Raw genomic sequence first — 21734 nt, 5'->3', positions numbered from 1 at the left:
CAACTACTGAGCCTGCGCATCTGGAACCTGTGCTCCGCAACAAGAGAGGCCACGATAGTGAGAGGCCTGCGCACCGCGATGAAGAGTGGCCCCCGCTTGCCGCAACTAGAGAAAGCCCTCGCACAAAAACGAAGACCCAGCACAGCCAAAAAAAATAAAATAAATAAATAAATTTAAGGAAAAAAAAGAAATACCAGGTGAATGAATGAACAGAGGCGTGAATGAGTGAAGTGCAGCAAGTCTCCTGGTTGTTAAGAGGGCCGAAGGCAGTTACACAGAGACCAGGGTGAGGAGTGTAGCTTTGCTGCAGTGAAACTGGATTGCCTGCATACATCCTTCTCAAACTGGGTGGACCCCTTGAAATCAAAGGATTTTTCTGGAGGGCTAATTTGACTCAAAGATGTTAGAAAAACTTACTTTTTAAAAAAAAATAATTAATTTTTTTTTTTGGCTGCGTTGGGTCTTCGTTGCTGCGCGCGGGCTTTCTCTAGTTGCGGCAAGCGGGGGCTACTCTTTGTTGCGGTGCACGGGCTTCTCATTGCAGTGGCTTTGTTGCGGAGCACAGGCCCTAGAGCACATGGGCTTCAGTAGTTGTGGCACGCGGGCTCAGTAGTTGTGGCTCACGGGCTCTAAAGCGCAGGCTCAGTAGTTGTGGCACATAGGCTTAGTTGCTCCGCAGTGTGTGGGATCTTCCTGTGTACCCTGCATTGGTGGCGGATTCTTAACCACTGCGCCACCAGGGAAGTCCCGAGAAACTTAGTTTATATTATATTTGTAATACATCCCAGTTTAATGTTAAAGCTAACCTAGATATATCAGGGAATAGTATGCAAAATGGAGGAGTTTTTTTGAACAGAGATGAGAGACTTCTAAAGAATGTCACAGTCACTGTGAGCAGCATCAAACCATGACCCCAGACCTGACCCCCGGCCTGAGCCCAGGCCTCCTGGAGGAAGCTCACGACCCTCAGCCTTCAGGGGAATACAGGCGCCCTCATTTCAGAGACAATGCCAGGGAATATGGCTCATTTTGGTTCTTGGCTATAATTCAACTGCCTGTTTCTACACTTGCTATGGGCTAAAGGCCTTTAGTGCAGGGAGCCTGTCCTTCAGGGACTGGGAGTTTACTGGAAGAAACGTTGACATTCAATCATTCCTCCACACCACGGCCAGAGAGATGCTTCTAGCATTTCTCTCACCATGAGGCTACCACATTGAGAACCCTTCAGTGGAGCCCCATGACCAACAGATCAAAGAGTCTCTTCCCAACCCTGTTAGGTGCAGGTCCCATCTCATTTCCCCTCCCACCACATGGACCCTGAACAAGAGAAGGCCTGCTCCCCAGAACACCCCAAAGTTCCCCTGTGACACCTGGCCTTTGCACATGCTGGATCACCTACCTGCAGTGCCCTTCCTTCTTTTCCTCCCAGCAAACATTTTTTTCCTCTCTCCCGAGTGACAGGCCCATGGCTGTCTTCCTTGCACTGTCCTGGCATCTGTACAGCCCTCCTTCCCAGGGCTGCAAGTGATCTGTCCCAATCTGAGAGCCCCCAAAGAGCAAAGCCTGAGTGCTCCTCACCTCTGTACCCCTAGCCCAGCACCCAGGAGGTGGTCCAGAAATTGTTTGGGGAGGAGGGATTTAATTCAGATAAATATGGCCACATTGGCCTCCCCATGGAGGTTGTACCAACTTCCCCTCCCTGCACAATGCCCACATCTCTTGACGCTGTGATTCCATTCTAAACAGACATACAGATGTGCTTGCACATAGCGAAAAAAGAATATATACAGTTACTTAATGCACAACTGAAAGAGTGGGGAGCTATGCTCCATAAGGTTACTTTATAACAGAGATTGGAAACAAACTTATCAATAGAGGATCTAGTTAAATCAATTATGGTATATCATCCAGCTGTTGAAAAAGAATGAGGCAGCCCTCAGTATGAAAAGATCAAGATATTAAGTGACTAAAAACAAACAACTCAGTGAAAAAATGGGCAGAAGACCTAAATACACATTTCTCCAAAGAAGACATCCAGATGGCCACCAGGCACACGAATAGATGCTCAGCGTCGCAAATTATTAGAGAAATGCAAATCAAAACCACAAAGAAGCTATCATCAAATGACTTTCATCAAAAAATCTACAAATAATAAATGCCGGAGAGGGTCTGGAGAAAAGGGAGCCCTCCTACACTGTTGGCGGGAATGTAAATTGGTACAGACACTGTGGAGAACAGTATGGAGGTTCCTTAAAAAACTAAAAATAGAACTACCATATGATCCAACAATCCCACTCCTGGGCATATATTTGGAAAAGATGAAAACTCTAATTCAAAAATATACATGCACCCCAATGTTCATAGCAACACTATTTACAATAGCCAAGACATGGAAACAACCCAAGTGCCCATCAACAGATGACTGTTTTAAGACGTGGTGTATGTATGTATATATATATATATATATATATATATATATATATATATATATATACACACACACACACACACACACACACACACACACACACACAATGGAATATTACTCAGCCATTAAAAAAGAAAGAAATATTGCCATTTATATCAACATGGATGGACCTAGAGAATATCACACTAAGTGCGGTCAGACAAAGACAAATTTTATATGATATCACTTATATGTGGAGTCTAAAAAATAACACAAATGAATCTATATACAAAACAGAAACAGAGGGACTTCCCTGGTGGCGCAGAGGTTAAGAATCTGCCTGCCAGTGCAGGGGACACGGGTTCGAGCCCTGGTCTGGGAAGATCCCACATGCCTGCAGAGCAACTAAGCCCGTACGCCACAAGTACTGAGCCTGCGCTCTAGAGCCCACGAGCCACAACTACTGAGCCCCCTCACCTAGTGCCCGTGCTCCGCAACAAGAGACGCCTCCACAGTGAGAAGCCCGCGCACCGCAACCCCTCTCGCTGCAACTAGAGAAAGCCCGCGCACAGCAACGAAGACCCAACACAGCCAAAATTAAAAAAAAAAAAAAAAAAACAGAAACAGACTCACAGACATAGAAAACAAACACGGTTACCAAAGGGGAAAGGGAGGGGGGAGGGATAAATTAGGAGTATGGGATTAACAGATACAAACTACTGTACATAAAATAGATAAGCAACAGGATTTACTGTATAGCACAGGGAACTATCAATATATTAAATATCTTAACCTATAAAGGGAAATAATCTCAAAAACATATATATATGTTTACATATATATAAAACTGGAAAAAACGACCTTAAGTGACTAACAACGTATACAGTGTGCTACAATTTGGGTAAATGTTTTAAAAAACATATATTCTTGCATATGCATAAAATGTCTTTGGAAAGATACATGGTAAGCTGGGAAAGATGGTTGTCTCTGGGGTGGTGGGAGTGACAGGGAAGCTGGAAACTGGGTAAGAGGGAGATTAACTTTTCAACACATACCTGTTTGGAGTTTTGTTTCCTTGTTTGTTTTCAGCCGTTCTATTAGATAGGTAATGCTTGCACATGGCACAAACTAAACAGGACCAAAGGTTCAGCACAAAAGAAACCTCCCTCTCTCCCCTGCCTTCAGCCTTCTTCAGTACCTCCTGAATTTCTGTACCATGGGCTGAATTACCCATTCAATTAAATTGGACAATTAAATCCAATGTTTTAAAATAACAAATATATTATTAAAATAGTAATTTTTTGTTGAAGAAAGGAAAAAATCCACAAAAGAATAGTTGATTGAAGCATTAAATAAATGAAACAGTTCAATAACCTGCAAAGCAGGACATAACTAAGTGACGAATGAAATGACAAAAATAAGAGATAGAAGGGACTTCCCTGGTGGGCAGTGGTTGGGAGTCCGCCTGCCAATGCAGGGGACATGGATTCGAGCCCTGGTCTGGGAAGATCCCACGTGCCGCGGAGCAGCTAAGCCCGTGTGCCACAACTACTGAGCCCACGTGCTGCAACTACAGAAGCCCACGCACCTAGAGCCCATGCTCCACAACAAGAGAAGCCACCGCAATGAGAAGCCCAAGCACTGCAATGAAGAGTAGCCCCCACTCGCCACAACTAGAGAAAGCCTGCGCGCAGCAACAAAGACCCAACGCAGCCAAAAAGAATAAGAAGAAGAAATAGAAGTAAGAACTGGCCACACTGGGAAAAAGCATCCTGTCTTGTCCTGCTCTTGGTTTCCTGTGTGTACATCGTCTCTTCCCAGCCAGACCAGGACACACCTGTTGCTCTTGTTTATTTCCCAGAGCTCTCAGCATGCAGAGGTGTGTAATAAACATTTCTTGCCTCAGTCCCCACTAGCACTGGCTGTGCTCTGGGAAGGGCTGGGGGACACAATGGTCAGCGCCTTCCAGGGCCCAGGACTGTGTGCAGGGCTGCATTGTGAATTCCATGGTCACTAGACACTTTTGTCTTCATGGGTCCCTTCTTCCATAAAAAAATATTAAATAATATATTTTACAAGTATATTGGCATAAAGACAAGTGTAATCCAGGCTGGATTCATTGTTGTATGTTTATCATTATTATTTCTTTTCTTCTGATTTCAAACAGAATGAAAATTAAAGCATTTTGTAGGCCCCCTAAAATTATCGTGGGCCCTAGACACTGTGTCTGCTGTGCCTAATGGATAAATGGGCCCCAGGCCTGTGCCCTGGGCATGGCCGGTGCTCAGTAAACAGGCACTGCTTCCAGGAGCAGCCTGGCCAGGGAAATGCACGTGGGCTTTGGAGCACTAAAGGCCTGGGTGTGATCCCAGCTCCAGCACTTACCCACTGAGGCTCTGAAGGCAATTACTAAGGCTTCCCGAGTTCCGTTTCCCTCCCTCCTGCTAAAATGCAGTGTTGCCATGAGGATTAGAAATAACATTAGATGCTTAATAAATGCCCAATTTTATTAGTTGATTTGTCCCCAGGATGGAGCGGGTGCTCTGAAGGTGGCCCAGGGACATGGTTGGCGTGGATGCCACCAACCGCAGCCAGGAGTCCTGGTCCCTTCAGAAGAAAAGGCAGAAGGAAGGCGGTGGGAGGAGGTGCAGCCACCTGGCCTTACATATACTCTTAGTATATATGTACCCTCAGTATAAGTCTGGAGCAGATAAAGAAAGATTAAAATTCAGAGCCAGGCCTCTGCTCAGGTATTCTCTGCCTTGACTGTGCATTAGAATCACCTGGGAGCTTAAAAAACACTAAAGCTCAATCCCTACCCCAGATCAATTAAATCAGAATATCTGATGTGGGGCTGGGTATTTTTTTTTTTTAAGCATCCCCAGGTGATTCTAATCTGGAGCAGGGCTGAGCACCCCCGTGGCCATTTCTGCGGATGGAAGGAGTGAGCTGGGGAATGATCTGTCCCGTCCAGCAGACGACTTCTCACCCTGACAACATCTAAGACAATGAACTCTTAGTGGTTGCCAGAGGTGGATTGAAAGTAGGGTAAAATTCACTTGTAGGAGGTCATTCCAGAGCCCCTCACCCAACAGAGTATTCTTTTTCTCTGGGACAGCCTCCCAAATCTCATAGCTTCAGGCTGCACCCAGCCTGGATCCACCCCTGTGGATGCCACTCTCGGCCCAGAACCTTGCTGGGTCCTGAGACCAAGGGAGCAGAGCATGCCCCCATCTGACAGGGGGATAACAAAGAAGACAGGGGACCTACCCCAGCAAGCACTGAGTGCGTTTCTCCAAGGGTGGGCTGCAGACCTCCTCCACCTGAAGACCTGAGTGCTATTAATCTGCCCTCCTGGGCCACCCAAGACCCACTGAATCAGCATCTCTGGGTTAGGCCAGAGGCTGCATTTTTCACATTCTCCAGAGGGGATTCTCATGCACAGGAACATTTCTGAGTTAATAGAGGACCCATATTCCATATCGTGATTTGGGAGAGGGTTACACAGTGCACACATAGGTAAAAAATCACCAGGTTTTACACTTAAGATGTGTACTTTATGTGCCCAACTCAAGAACAAAAACAAAAGAGAACTAACCTACCATGTGCCTGGAGCTTTAGGAAGAAGAATCGGGGGAGGCTGCCTGGAAGAGGGCCTCTTTGAGGTAGGCCTAGACAGGGACAAGAACAGGGAACAGGGCAGAGGGAGTTGGGAGGCCCACTGGGGAAGAGACTCTTGTAGCCACAGCAGTGGGGGAGGCAGGTAGGAGTGGGAAAACGGTTGTTTCTGAGGCCTTTTCAGGCAGCTGCCTCATCCCCACCCAGCAACAGGGCGTCCTCAGAGGCCCACAGGCTGCTGTGGTCAGCATAGGTAGCCCATGTAAACTCCCAACTTGCCTCCAAGTGCGTCCAGGTCATTCTCCCCAACAAGACGGCATTGTTTGGGGTTCCAATGGAGGGCAAGAAAAACAGAGAGCCCAGCTGTCCCTGTCATAATAGTATATAATTTATAATAATGTCAGCTATTAAAGGATTTTTAGTAATTAACTGACAGTGGTGTGCTATTTCACTGCATTTTTGCCTGTCATAATGATCTTGAACTTTGCAAAACGGTTTTGAACTTGTTCAAAATAAGTCCTGAATACAAAGAAGGGCGAGATCATTCCAAATAAGGGGTAAGAGACGTTGGACAAAATGGGGCTGTTCTCCTCCCAGGAAGAGGGGTGAGCTGTACAGAACCAGGAAGATCTCAGGCCCACTGTCTTCCCAGGGAGCTATACAACCAGTAAAACGCCTGCCAGGCCACTGTGGTGAGTAAAGCAAGTCACCTGTTTCAAAAGAGTGTATTAAGTTGTGTTTTTTTCAATACACCTTGTTTGCATGAGACACAGCTAAGAATATTTTTCTCTTCCCCAGAGAAATATGCTTCCACTCTCATTTTTCTTGAAGCACATGATTCTCTTGGTATATTTTTTGCTCTTTTGATTTTTAACAGAGACATAGTATAGGAAATATTTCTTTCTCCTCTTAATTCCACTAAGAAAAAGAAAAAAGTCAACACAGCCCAGTGATAAATAGTAATTGACACGGAGTGCTGGAGAGGCATCAGGGAGTGGTGGGGTCTGTGGGAAACTCATGAGCTCAGGCCCAGTGTGAGTGAGGCATCTGCTACTCCAGTCTAGACAATCAGGACTGCAGGCCCCTGGCAGAGGCTGTTAAGTGCCAATGGCAACCTCGATTCTTCCCCTTTCTCTTTAATAGCAGAAAGATGATTTATTTTTAGCTGGGCAAATTTCATCCTGGGGAAAAAGACTACTTTGGCTTGAGCATAGTCACATGACTATGTCTATCCTCCCTTGCCCTTGGTATAGCCATGTGACTATCTAGACAATAAGTTGTAAGTAGAAGCTTTGTGCAGGAATTCTGGGAAGGCTGCATAAAGATAGCTGACTCCCTTTTTGCCTTCAACTTTTCCTTCTCTGGCCTAGAGTGTGAATATGATGGCTGGAGCCCTGGAAGCCACCATGGGCCATGAAGCAACCTTTGCAAATGGGAGCTATATACCAAAAACAACAGAGCTGAGAGAGAAGCCTAAGCCCCTGATGGCTTTTTGAATCTACCTACCCAGTCCTGGGCTGCCTACTTATCTCCTGGCTCCTTTTATATGAGAAAGAAACATGTATCTTATTTAAGCTACTGCTACTTTGACATTTTCTGTTATAATCTGCCCAACTTAATCCTAATTAATACACCTGGGCTCACTGTCACCAGATAGTTCAGCTTTTCAAATTTAGCCAGATTATACAGATTTGTGTATGGCATAGATTGATGTCATACCTGTTGGAAACCTTATAAAATTATTTAAAATACTGAACAGGCCAAACAAATCATGTCTGAGCTGCATTCATCCCAAGCCCCGCTCTGGCCTATACCATTGATGGTAGGTATTAAAACTGTTGATAAACAGTCAGTTCTTTCATTTCTGGGAACATAGTAGGATTGTACTTCTCGACCCAATTGAACTCAAATGTGTCCATGTGACTTCCTTTGGCCAACACTTCTGAGCAGGTGATTTAAGAGTCAGTGTGTGGTTTGCCATATTCTCTTTTCCCTGCTGCTGTCATTATGGAAGCATATCAACATGGAGCTTCCTATGCAGCTGGATGGTTGAATGACTGAAGAACAGAGCACCCTGATAACTCACCATGTAGTACCTAAACATGGTTGTTGTAAAGCCACTGGAATTTGGGGGATGTTTGTTACCACAGCATTATCTCGCTTATCCTGACTGATCTGCCATCTGCACCCTAGATATTGATCACTGGAATTTTACGAAGCCCTCCTTCAACCTTTTTCTCTGTGGCTGAAATTTCCCCATTTTTTTAGCCCTCTTACTCATTCTTTTTCTTTCATTTATTCTTTCATTCATTCATACATTTATACATCAAACACTGGGGGTGGGGTGGGGGGTGGTGCCCTCTATGTGGCAAGTCAAGTCACTGCTATCTGGGAGCTCACATTCTTCCTTTGATTGGGTTGCTTCTCTTGCCAATATCCCTTTGGACCCTTCCCAACCTCCCTCACATACAATCCAGAGGTGGAAAGGGATAGGAAGGGAGAGAGATGAAGTCCTTTGAGGGCAGCCTCTCAGGTCTAGGATTTGCATTAGTGTTTTCTGTTTTCCTTTTATCTAATTCAAACCTTAACACATCCAGTGAGAAAACCAAGTCTCAGAGAGGTTAATTAACTTGCCCAAAGTCACACAGTTAGAAAGCAGCAGACCTAGATTTGAAGCCAGTTCTGACAACCTGCAAGGCCTATGCCCTCCAGCTACCCTACACCACCTGCCTCCATGGAAGTCTCTCTACTGTGGTCATTGCTACCACCAGGAGCCATCTGTAGCTACAGGGCAGCATAGCAGATAACAGCCCATTCCCCACTTTTGACTCTTTTTTTCATCACAGACTGAAAAGCATTTGAGGGCTTCCCTAGTGGCGCAGTGGTTAAGAATCCGCCTGCTAATGTAGGGGACACAGGTTTGAGCCCTGGTCCGGGAAGATCCCACATGCCACGGAGCAACTAAGCCCGTGCACCACAACTACTGAGCCTGCACTCTAGAGCCTGCAAGTCACAACTACTAAGCCCACGTGCCACAACTACTGAAGCCCACGCCTAAAGCCCCTGCTCCACAACAAGAGAAGACACCGCAATGAGAAGCCCATGCACAATGAAGAGTAGCCCCTGCTCGCCGCAACTAGAGAAAGCCTGCATGCAGCAACGAAGACCCAATGCAGCCAAATAAATAAATAAAATTTATTTAACAAAAAAACAAAAGCATTTGAAACTCTGTTGAATCTTTTGCACACAGTATAAGCCTGTGGTCAGCAGAGAAAACAGGAGGGTTTGGCCTGCAGTCTGTGGGAGCCAAGAATGCTTGCACATGGGCTTGGAGATGGTAGATGGCAGCTGTGTCTATTAGGAAGTCTTGGGCTGCAAGTAACTGGAAAGCCAACTCAAAGTGGTTCAAACAATAAGAATCTTTATTATTTCATTAAAAAAAAAAAAAACCAGAGAACAGATTCTCACAGCAGCTCTGCAACGTCATCAAGGACCCAGTTCTTTCCATCTCTTTGCTCTTCTACCCTCTGTAGGTCAGTTTTGCCTTAGACTGGTTTCCCTCACAGTTGCAAGATAGCTGCTGCAGTACCAGGCATCACATCAGACACAGTGAGAAACAGCTCTCTTCTTGTCTCCTTCCTAAAAGTAAAGAACCTTTCTCCAGAAATTCCCTAGCAGAGTCCCCTCAAATTTCATTTGCCAGAACGGAGTCACTGATTGACTTAAGTAGAGTAATTTCATTTGCTAAACTTCAACAGATTTTTTTTAAAAAGAAAGAAATTTCAACTGATAGGTGGCTGGATATCTTCCGTTCATCCTTCCCCTTCTCCACCTTCTCTGTGTCCTGGGAGGTTGATGTGTGTGGGCTGCATCAACAGGCAACCTTGCTCTCTGACTTCAGGTTGGACCCAGCCAATAATGGACACCAGAAAGTGCTCCCAGAACAGGAAGAAGGAGCAGTCAGGGTATTTAATCCCCTGTGTCCTCCTTTCTCGGTCATCTGCATCTTCTACCAAAGCCCACAGCTCCTGCAGTGCAGCCCTCTCCATACCACACACTCTCCTGGTTCTGGTTCCTGCTCCCTCCCTTGGGGTCTTCTCAGTCCTAGGGGGTGATAACAGCTCCCCACCATTGCTAGCCTCAGGCTACTTCACTACTCCCCTCACAATACCAAACCCTTCATGCACCTTTGTAAATAGTCCTTTATCCATCTCTCTTGATTGCCTAGTCTGAACGTGCTATCCTCTACCTTTCCCTAGAGCTGATGATACACTGGGCTGGGGATAAATCTCCCTTTGCAGTATTGAATCACTGTCTCTGGGCCTCTTACCAGAAGGTCTTTTTAGCACTTGACCCTCTGTTCATCCCAAATAGCATGCATCTCCTTACCCCCCATGCTGACTTCCCCATCTCTGTCAATAGCACCACCAACCATTCAGTCACCCAGGATCAAAACCTGGGTGTTGACTCCCACTCTCCCATTGCCCTGCCCCCAACCTAATCCAGAACAGGTTCCATTGATTCTCTGCTGTCTCCCATTCCTCACCACTACCCAATTTCAGGCCTATCGCTGCTCATCTGCTCACTGACAGCAGCCTCCTAATGACCCCCTGCCTCCGATTCATGCCATTCCCTGCTGCCACAGGAAACTTCCTTAACCACAGCTCTGATCATCTTAATCTTCTGCTCAAAAACCTGCTCCTGTTGCCTGCAAATTAACATCAAATCCCTCCTCATTCAGGCCCCCTACCCACCTTCTCAGCCTCAGTTCCTACTACATCCATAACCCACGGGCAATACAGGTTATATCAGTCAGCTTTTGCTGGGTTAAAAAAAAAAAAAAAAAAAATCACCCCAAGACTCAGTAGCTTAAAACAACAATGTCTATTATTGCTAACAAGTCTAAGGTCAGCAGAACTTCTGCTGATCTGGACCAGGGTCGGCTGATCTTGGCTTGGCTCACTCACATGTCTGCAAGCAGCAAACAGGTTGGCTGGGGTCTAGCTGATCTGGGACCACCTCGCTCACATGCCTGGTGGTTGTATGGCTGTTGGCTGGATGAAAGGAAGTGACTGGGCCTGATGTCACTCAATCCAGCAGACTAGCCTAGTGGTATATTAGTTATCTGTTGCGGCATAACAAATTACACAGCTAAAACCAACAAACCTTTATTTTCTCAGTTTCTGTGGGTCAGGAATCCAAGTGGCACTTAGCTGGGTGTCTTTGACCCAGGGCCTCTCACAAGGCTACAGGCAAGGTATCAACTAGGACTTCAGTCGTCTCAAGGCTCAAATAGGGGAGGATCTGCTTCTCAGCTCACTCACGTGACTTTGGCTGGTCTCAGGTCCTCGCTGGCTGTTGACCAGAGACATCATATCCACGCCGTGTGGGCTCCTCCACAGGGCACTCACAGCATGGTGGCTGGATTCCCTCAAAGCAAGCCAGCAAGAGAGTAAGAAAAGGAGAGCAAGATGGAAGTCACACAGTCTTTTTATAACCTAATAGCAGAAGTGCCAACCTGTCTCTTTTGCTGTATTCTACTCATTAGAAGCGAGGCACCAGGCCCAGCCAGCACTGTGGGATTACACAGGGCATTAATCCCAGGAGGTGGAGATTCTTGGGAGCCATTTTAGGGGCTGCCTGACACACCTGGGCTTGGTCATTAACTGGTGGCAGGGTTCCAAGGACAGCAAGGTGAGTCCAGAAGTGTGCAAGGCTTCTTGAGGCCCAGGCTTGGAACCTGCATATGTTTGATCAAAGCAAGTCATAGGGCCAAGCACATATTCAAGGGATGGGGAAGTAGACTCCAACTCTTTTTTTTTTTTTTTTTTTTTATTTAATTTATTTATTTTGGCTGCCTTGGGTCTTCGTTGCTGAGTGTGGGGTTTTTTCTAGTTGCGGCGAGCGGGGGCTGCTCTTCGTTGCGGTGCGCCGGCTTCTTACTGCACCGGCTTCTCTTGTTGCAGAGCATGGGCTCTAGGGGCACAGGCTTCAGTAGTTGTGGCACTTGGGCTCAGTAGTTGTGGCTCATGGGCTTCAGTAGCTGTGGCTTGCGGGCTTCAGTAGTTGTGGCTTGCGGGCTCTAGAGTGCAGGCTCAGTAGTTGTGATGCATGGGCTTAGTTGCTCTGCATCATGTGTGATCTTCCCAGACGAGGGCTCGAACGCGTGCCCCCTGCATTGGCAGGCGGATTCTTAACCACTGCACCACCAGGGAAGCCCCTAGACTCCAACTCTTGATGGGGAGAGCTGCCTAGTTACACTTCCAAGGGGATATGGACTAGGATGGAGAATTGTGTCTGTTTTTGCAAAGAACCACACAGGTTTTCCCACTGAACACAAAATGCCTTGTGCTTTCTAGCCTAAAGGCCACTGGGTGTACAGTTTCCTCTTCCTGTGTGTCCTAGCCCCACCTCTGCCTATTATATCCTGCCAGTCTTCAAGGACCAACTCACATCCTGTATCAGTTTCCTTTTGCTGCTATAACAAATTACCACAAACTTAGTGGCTTAAAACAACTCAAATTTTATTACCTTATAGTTCAGGACATCTGAACTAGAATGGGTGTCCCTGGGCTAAAATCAGAGCACTGGCAGGGCTGCATACCTTCTGGAAGCTCTAAGGAAGAATCCATTTTCTTGCCTTTTCCAGCTTCTAGAGGCAGCCCACATTCCTTGGTTCACGGCCCCTTCATCCATCTTCAAAGCCAAGAATGGCTGGTGGAGTCTTTGTCACTCACATCACTCTGACAATGACTCTCTCTCCCTCCTTCCTCCACTTATAAGGACCCTTGCGATGACATTGGCCCTACCAGGATAATCTCCCCATCTCAAGGTCAGCTGATTAGCAACCTTAATTCCACCAGCAACCTGAATTCCCCTGTGCCAGGTAACCTAACACAGTCACAGGTTCCAGGGATTAGGACATGGACATCTTTGGTCCGGGGGAGCATTATTCTGTCTACCACTCCCTCTCCCACCCCCAGGAGCAATAATGGCAGCAGTATTTATTGAGCACTTACCATGTACCTGTCAGTGCGCCCACCGCTTCTTTTCCTGAATGATCTCATCCACTCTTTACAACCCTATGAGGAAGGTTCTATTAGTGGTCTCATTTTACAGACTCAAAGAAGTTAAGCAATTCCACAAGTCTACCCAGCAAGTAAGGGCTGGATATTGGCATTTGAACTCCAGTCTGTCCAACTCTGAAGCCAGAGTCCCAGCCATATGTGCGTCCTATGAAGCCACCCAATCCCCTCCTCTGTGTTCCCATAGCTGAGTGGTCGGGCCTCTCTTTTTAAATGATATTCCGCTAAAGTTTCAACTTTGGGCAGGCCACCTCCCCACCTCAGCTGTCACAGTAATAAGAGTAGTTATTTAACGAAAATCTACCATGTCTCAGACCCTTCACATACAACATCTCTGACACCCACTGCTAAGGCCGGTCCTGTTTCCACTTTCCACAGAGGAAGCTGAGACTCAGAGAAGCGAGGGTCAGCCTCAGGGGTCATTAATGTCAGTTCTGGAAGTTGAACACAGGCCTAATTCCAAAGCCAGTTCCTGCCTTGGCCAGGCCACCTTTGCAGTTGTAAATGCCTGCTGCCTTTGTAAGCAGGGTAGAGACATATACGTATCATTAGCTGGCTTTAAGCTGGCAGTGTAGTCCAGTGGTTAAATTGGAGACGCTGGAGTCATACTGCTGGGGTTCAAATCCCAGCCCTCCCACTTTCTGCCTGTGTGACTTATGCAAGTCACTTAACCTGTGTCTGCCTCAATTTCCTCATCTGTAAAACGTATAATGATAGTACCTACCTCATAAGGGCTGTTGTGAAGATTAAATGAGTTAACATATCTCAAGTGCTTTTGACAGTCACTGCCACACAGCAAGCGCTATGTAAATGGTGGCTTTTATTGTGGGGTGACCTGGTCAGCTGAGGGTCATGCAGGGCCCCTGCCCCAATGTCTGGTCATGTCATTGGTCCTCTGCTCCAGTCTTGTTAGGCATCTTTCTTCTGTGAAATTTTATGACCCCAAACTACCTAAATGGAAGGTTATCTGTAAGACCAAAAAAGATAAATGTTGAGAAAATACTTTATAAACTGTAGAGAGAAGTGCCCATGTTGGCTATCATTGACCTTTATGAAGTGCTTAACAATCAGACCAGGAAACCATAGACCCACCGGAAGACCCAGTGTCAGCCTTCTCAGTGTGGGCCCCAGGGGAACAGAGGGCCGGCAGCTGTCATATGTCCTCCTCCCTCCCATCTCCACACCCCATCCCGCCCTCATCCATCCTGGGGCTGTAGGAATGCGATGGTATCTCAGCAAACAGACAGTCTGTTCCCAGAGGAGATGGGGCCGCCCCCAGGAGGCCCCACTCTCCCAGCCACTGTAAACACAAGGGTCTGTCCTCTTTATCAGCTTGGCTCAGCGGCAGCGGAGACAGTCTGCCCGCTGGAGAGTCACTGCACAACGATAAGCCGACGGGCCCCTTGTTGGCTGCCCTCCTGGGGCTGCAGCTGAGCTGTGCCAGAATAGGAATCTTGGGGCTGTCCTGGCTTGGGGCCTAAACACCTCGTCCAGGGGCTGGGGGCTAAGGATGGGGGGCTGGTTGCCTGTGCTCTGAGGATGTTAGCCACTCAGAGGAAGGAAGGAAAGGCCCAGAGTTGCCAAGGAGCCAGGGCACACAGTCTGCAAAGTCCCCAGGAGCTCCAAGACTGCTGACTCTGTTAATTACATTGTTTTGCAAGATATCTTCATCCTCCTCCTCCCTCATCATCCTCATCTTTACAGACCATACATATTGATGATAGTTTTCCCCACCGTGTTTTCCAATCCACACTCCAGTCAAAGAATTAATGCACATAAAGCACTTAGCACTGGGCTTGGTAAGGGCTCAGAGAAAGTCACCTTGCATAGGCACAGTGTAGTAGCGTTCTTGTGGTTCAGGCAACCCCCGGTCCCTTAAAATAATAACAGCTAATTTTATCCGGGACAGTCATACCCATTATGTCCTCAGTTTCTCCACTGACTGGACGTGGGGAATACTGGTGTGAACATCATTCCCATTTGACAGACGAGGGAACTGAAGGGCCCAGAGAGGTGAAGTGATTTGCCTAAGCTGCACAGTCAGGACATAGCACAGCTGGGACCAGCCCCAAGCCCTCAGACTCAAAGTCTGACAAATCCCTTTCCATCCTGGCCACCGCCTGCCCACAGCCAACCACACAGGAGCCTGAACTGGGTCGCTGGCCCATGTCCTGGATCCTTTCTGAGGTCAGGCAGAGGCAGATCAAGATCCTGGGGGCTGGGGATGGGCTGGCAAGCAACAGTGAATGGAACTCCAAAACAACCAGTGCGGTTGTGAACCCACAGGATGAGCACTTGGCCGGGAGCCCAACAGCCCTGGGTTCCGGTCCCAACTCTGCTGTTTTCAGGGCGCTGACCTAGAACTGGGCACTTAACCTCTCAGGGTTTGGTCCCCAGGTCTTTATTTCCTTGTCTGTAATGTAAGTCACCTCCTCTGCCTTGGCTATCTCCTCCAAGAGTTGCTGGGTGAACTAAATGAGATAGTACACATTAAAACCCCGGGTTTGGAGCTCCTGATTAAAATGTCCTCTCTTCCTGATCAGATGACTTTCAAACCCCTGACCATCCTTCAGTTCAGAGTCCTCCTCTTCCTGGAATCCCTCTCTGGTCTCCCTATTAGGCACAGCCATAGCCTCCCCGGAGCTGTCACGTCTCTCCTGGGGTACCCTCTCCCTCGCATGGAGTCAAAGTTCAGGACTGATTCCTTGTGGCATCCCCAGATTCCAGCATGGAGTCCAGCAGACGTTAAGTGCTTAATAAAGTGAATGAGTAAGTGAAAGGACTACCAAAGTGAAATGGCCACTCTGTCCCCCTTCTCTGTCTACGAGGCTCAGAGAGCATGTCTCCTCCTCCCCTTTGGGCACCTCACACTGGTAAAGGCCCCTGAATGGCAAGTCTTCTCGAATATAGCTTCCTTCCTTTGTCACCTCCTACTCTCAGTTCCAGATCCTCTTGTGTCCCCTGGGGCTCCCAGGATTCTCTCCTGACTCCTTGGCCTGGCCTTCAAGGCCCTTTCCAACCTGGCCTCGGTGTGTGCTCAGGCTCTTCTCTAGCCCCTGGTCCCAAGAGTGGCCTCTACCTGGACCTTATTCTCTGCTCCCCAACATTCACAGAAGCATCTCCGCTCTCACTGAGTCTACAATCCAGCCACCACCATCACCACCACAGGGACTTCTGCCGCCTTCTCCCTTCTAAAGGCACCCCCTGCACCCCAACAGGTACCCTCTCCTAGCCAAGGGACCTCCAGGTGGCCTTTGAGTCTCATGAATGGGTCCACCATCACCTTCCCCACAAACCAGCTGGGCCCTCGAACCTCCCCTCCCCCACATCAACAGGCTCTGATTCTCAGGGCGACAGAGGAAAGGGATGGACGCTGAGCTGGAATTTGGGACACACAGAATGGCTCCCCAGATGTCTCAGGTTTCCTCCAGGCCATGTCTTCTCCCTGTGCCCACTGGAGTGTCCCGCCTCCACCACCCACATGTCCACCAGATCCCACATCACAAGGTGGCCCTTTAGTCCACTGCTGTGGCCTCAGACCTCCGGCTACTGCCCCAGGCAAGGCCATGGCCCCTCTGCCACCTCCCCCGAACACCCAGCCTATCACCACCTTACTCACGGATACTTACTGAGTGTCTTCTCTGCACCAGGTACTCTTCCAGGCTTTGGGGGGACAGCAGTGAACAAAACAGACAGGGTCCCTTCCCTCACGGAGCTTTCATTCTAATGAAGGAAGCGAGGGAAACACAATTAAACAAAACAAATGGGTAAAATATAGGGCATTTTAAGTAAGTTTTATTATAGATAACTTTACTATCATTGAAAATAAGGGCTTCGGTTAAAGAAAAATAGGGGATGGGTTTGGGGAGTGTGGGGTGGAGTTGCTGTTTAAATGGGGTGGTCACGTAGGCCCCCTTGAGAAGGTGACATTTGCTCAAAGAGTTGAAGGGGGTAAGGGGGTCGACCTTAAGGATTCCAAGGAAGGGCATTCCAAGCGAAGGGAACAGCCAGGGCGAAGGCCCCTGTTTGAATTCATGTTGCCTTTTCTGTGCACCCACATTTTTCATCCCTTTATTTGGCCCTGAGCAGAGTTCAGGAGCATCAGAGGAAGTTGTTCACTTGGCCACCTGTCCTGCTGTACCAGGAGCTCCTTGGGGCAGGGACCCTGTAACGGTCAAGTTCACAGTCACCTCAGACCCCACCCTGACAGGTCCAGACACACACACACACAGACCCAGACCCACACCCTCATGCCCAGACATACACACCCAAACTTGTATACAGAGATCCACACGCTATGCCAATAGAGAAGGCCTCAGTGATTGTCTATTGAGGTGAACTGAGTGAAGAGGAAATCATAATTAAGTACACCCAGCACCATCTAGTTTACAAAGGTCTCCCTTGTGCCTACTCTTCGAGCTTGAGAACTGGGTGGTTAAAAAAAGTGAGGCTCAGAGAGACCAAGGTGAACAGGCTTGTCACTGGTATCTGCAATACTGGAACCCAGCTCTTCAGATTACCATCCAATATATGTTTTCATTAAAAAAACAAAACACAAAAAAATAGGTCAGATGTGAACATAGTACAAAATTCAAAATGTCCATAGAGGCAAGTGTCCCTCTTCTCCCCGCCATCCCCACACCCCCGCTTGGCACACAGCTTCCTCCCTAGAGTCAGAGGGACTTTTACTTCCAATGGAGACTTAGGCTCTCCTCTCTCTGTGAAGAGAATCTGCATTGCACATACATCTGACATGAAAACAGGCCAGGAGTCTCCACTCTGGAAGCATCTCCTCTTTGCTCCTAGAACCTAGGTTGTCTGGAGCCAGGCTTGGCATCCACTTGGTTTCCCCAAACCCACAAGCCTCTTGGATCCATGACATGGTCACTGAATAGTTCACATCTTCGTCCCTGGGGATGATCCACTCATCATGAGGAACGCTTCGTCCTCAGAGAGAGGAAACAGGGACCGAGCGAGAAGAGGAAAGGAGTAGGAAGGGGCTTGGGAGGGGGAAGTTGGGCACTGCAGGAAATTGCACTGTGTTGCAGTTTCTTTAAAACTAGGCCCTCATTTAAGGACCTCTGGATTCTTCCCAAGAGGTTTCAAAGCCAATGGACCGTAAGTTCCCCATGAAAAGCATGGGGCTGGAGTCACTGGATGACCACCCCAACCACACCCTAGCACGGTGCCCCAAACACACTCAACTACAACTGTGGTGTCCAGTGCATGCCTTGCCTTTACTAGGAGCAGATGAAAATGCGTCAGCCATGCACCTGCTGCCAGGAGCTTACAGCCTAGGGGAGACACACACATACATCCCAGTGGGACAGTGCTCAGGGAGCCTTGGGGGACCAAAGGGTGCTGCTCCTCCTGGAATGAGTGAAGGAGAGAGAAGGAATACACAGGAACCCCAGCAGAGGGGCCGACATATACAAAGAGCCGGGACACTTAAGAAATGCTAAGGGGAATTCTGGTTTTGGGCGGCAGAGTTCAAACAGGAAGGGTCAGTGGGGGCGGGTCAGAAGCAAAGGGCCTGGATGTCAAGCGGATGTGTTTGATTTTATTTTCTTAAGTGGAGGTTTTCAAGCAGGGTTATGGCAGGATCTGACTTGTGTATTATCCGGATCTCTCACAAACTGTGAGCAGTGCAGAGGATGGGGTGGAGGCTTCCAGGGCATGGGATATGAAGGTCTGATTAAAGTCGAGCAGAGAAAATGTATTTATAATGCTTTATTTCTTAAATAGGGTGATGGGGACACTGTTTCTACTCTTATGTCTGAAATAGTTCATAATGAAAAGGAAATTTTAAATAAAAAAGTGAATTAAAAAAGTCAGTGAATAAGCTCCAAGAGGGTGCAGATAACAACAGCTAATAATGAAGCTTGTTATGCTCTTAATAAGACTGCTTAATAGGCACAATTTCTAGGACTTTCTAAGTATACAGTCATTTAACCCTCACAACCCTAGGAGGTGGGTGTTTTACTCCCCAGTTACAGATGAGGATAGGGAAACATAGAGAAGCTGAGTATCTTGCCCAAAGTCACCCAGTCAGTAGGATGGAAAGCAGCGATTCAGGGATCCATGACACTCTTCACCAAGGCTTGTATTACCACATGGCTCCTGTTCACTACCACATCCCCAGCACCTGGCACCTGGTCTATAGTAAATTTTCGTTGAATGCATGCAGCCCAGAGAGGTTCAGCAAGTTCCCTTAGGCCACACAGCAGAGCCCTTCAAGATTATGCCCCCATGGGGATCCCGGTTGTCCGGCTTCCGGTCCAGCGCTCCTTCCCCGACCTGGCCGCGCCCCTTTCTCCCTCTCCTGTTCGCCCTCGCTGTCTCCAGTCCCAGCCGTCCTGGGTCAGTATACTTGCGGCAGCCTAAGCCTGACTCAGCCAGACCAGCGGAGTTGGAGCCGCGTAGAACGAAGCTGCGGGGAGGCGGGGCCGGCAGTGGGCGGGGCTACGTGGGGGCAGGACCTGGGTGACCGGGGTTAGGAGGGCTGCCGACGCCGGGCAGAGGCAGAACAGTCCTGAGCAGACAGGAGAGCATAACCTTCTTATTCTGTCGGCAGTGCCTAGCTGTCACTCGCTCGCTCTAAGAGATCCCATTATGTGGAGCCTGTCTTCCAACCCCAAATGGCTGTGCTCTCGCAAGGGTCTAGGCCGGGTGGACCGGGAGGAGGTACCCAAGGAACCTTTCTGTGCAGAGCGCTGGGTGCCATGGAAATGGAGGGCCAACTGGGGAGCCATGGCAGGCTTCTGAGCAGTAAGGGGGTCGACAAACTTGAACCTGGACGATGACCGGCCGTGGAGGGGCGGCAGGAAGCTGCCTCAGCCTACCCATACCCCTGCCTTCGTAACTCCATCCCTTGCCACACTTCCCTTGTTTACTCCTGACCTTCTTGCTCTTCTTGGAACATTACAAGCCCTTTCTCACCTCACGGCCTTTACCCTTGCTGTTCCCTTTGCTGGAAAAGTAGAAGGAGAAGAAGCAAACACTTGCAGCCCTTACTAACGTGCCAGGCACTTTCTAAGCACTTCACATGTATGAACTCATTTAATCCTCTCCACAACCCTATAGGTAGATACTATTCTTATCCCTATTGTGCAGGTGAGCAAACTGAGGCATAGAGAGAAGTGGCTTGTTCAAGGCCTCATGGTAGTGGCAGAGCTAGGACATGAAACTCTGGGATTCAACTCTTATTCCATTCGAATGGTTTGCCCGTCCCTTCACCATCCAGTATAAAAAAGCTTTCTGTGCAAACCTCGCACCAATGCTTACCCTCTGTGGTTTTCATCATGGCATTTGTGTCCCCTTGACATTCTGCATTTCTTTCTTGGTCTGTGTTATCTGAGTTGTCCATCAGATTGTGAGGTCTGCTGCGTGAAGGCAGGACTTTGTCTCATTCACGCTGTAACCCTCGCTCCCAGCACAGTGCCTGGGACATAGTAGGAATTCAATAAAGGTTTGTTGGGCTTCCCTGGTGGCGCAGTGGTTAAGAATCCGCCTGCCAATGCCGGGGACACGGGTTCAAGCCCTGGTCTTGCGAGATCCCACATGCCGCGGAGGAACTAAGCCCTTGTGCCACAACTACTGAGCCTGCGCTCTAGAGCCCGCGAGCCACAACTACTGAGGCCGTGTGCACAACTACTGAAGCCCTGGCGCCTAGAGCCCGTGCTCTGTAACAAGTGAAGCCACCGCAATGAGAAGCCCACGCATCGCAACAAAGAGTAGACCCCACTCACTGCAACTAGAGAAAGCCCGTGCGCAGCGACGAAGACCCAACACAGCCAAAAATAAATAAAAATAAATAATAAAATAAATTTAAAAATAAAAAAATAAAAAAAATAAAGGTTTGTTGAATGACTAAAGGAACAGGAGTGTGGATGTGAGATGGAGAAACTCAGCTCAAGCCTTCGTGGACCTCTATCCTTTCCTGAACCCCTGATCCCAAGAGAAAGGATCCCTCCTTTCTCCCTCCTGCTTTGTGTTCCCCATCCCATCCTTGCACTTGTTAGCTCACACAAGTGTGTCTTCCCACTGGATTGTTCACCACCTGAAGACAGCAACTATGTCATAGTCATCTGAATAAAAATAATACTAACTCGCGTTTTCTTTTTTTTTTTTTTTGGTTGTACCGGGTCTTAGTTGTGGCAGGCGGGCTCCTTAGTTGTGGCATGCATGTAGGATCTAGTTCCCTGACCAGGGATCGAACCCAGGCCCCCTGCATTGGGAGGGCAGAGTCCTATCCACTGCACTACAAGGAAAGTCCCAATGACACATTTTTTTGAGCTTTTATTAGGTGTCAGGCACTGTTCTAAGCATTTTACCTGTGTGAACTCATTTAATCTTCCTAATAATCTTATAAGGCATGTACCAGTCTCCCCATTTTACAGATAAGGAAACTGAAGCAGCAGAAGGTTAAGTGTCTTGCCCACAGTCACACACTTCGTACAGGGCAAATTTAGGATTTGGATTCAGGTCCTCCAGACTCCAAAGCCAGTGCTCTTTTCCCATGCAGAAGCTGGCAGGCCTGTTCCCCACTGGGGCCCTGAGTAGAACTCTGGCCTCCCCATGGGCTGGCCAGAAATCTCTCCCCAATTACCCACAGGCCTACAGGG

General features: G+C 48.2%; 1 long non-coding RNA gene across 1 annotated transcript; it reads right to left on the bottom strand.

Moving 5' to 3' along the window:
* Positions 1-431: 431 nt before the first annotated feature.
* On the bottom strand, positions 432-7513 carry LOC309624872. Its single transcript, XR_014242186.1, has 2 exons — positions 3045-7513; positions 432-2720 (listed from the first exon to the last, which is right to left on the bottom strand). It is a non-coding gene; the product is annotated as an uncharacterized lncRNA (long non-coding RNA).
* Positions 7514-21734: the final 14221 nt, after the last annotated feature.

This window comes from Balaenoptera borealis (genome assembly GCF_965194805.1).
Source record: "Balaenoptera borealis genome assembly, chromosome: 3".
NCBI lineage: Eukaryota > Metazoa > Chordata > Mammalia > Artiodactyla > Balaenopteridae > Balaenoptera > Balaenoptera borealis.
Note: the sequence above shows the minus strand (reverse complement) of the source record. Positions and strands in the feature narration are given on the sequence as shown.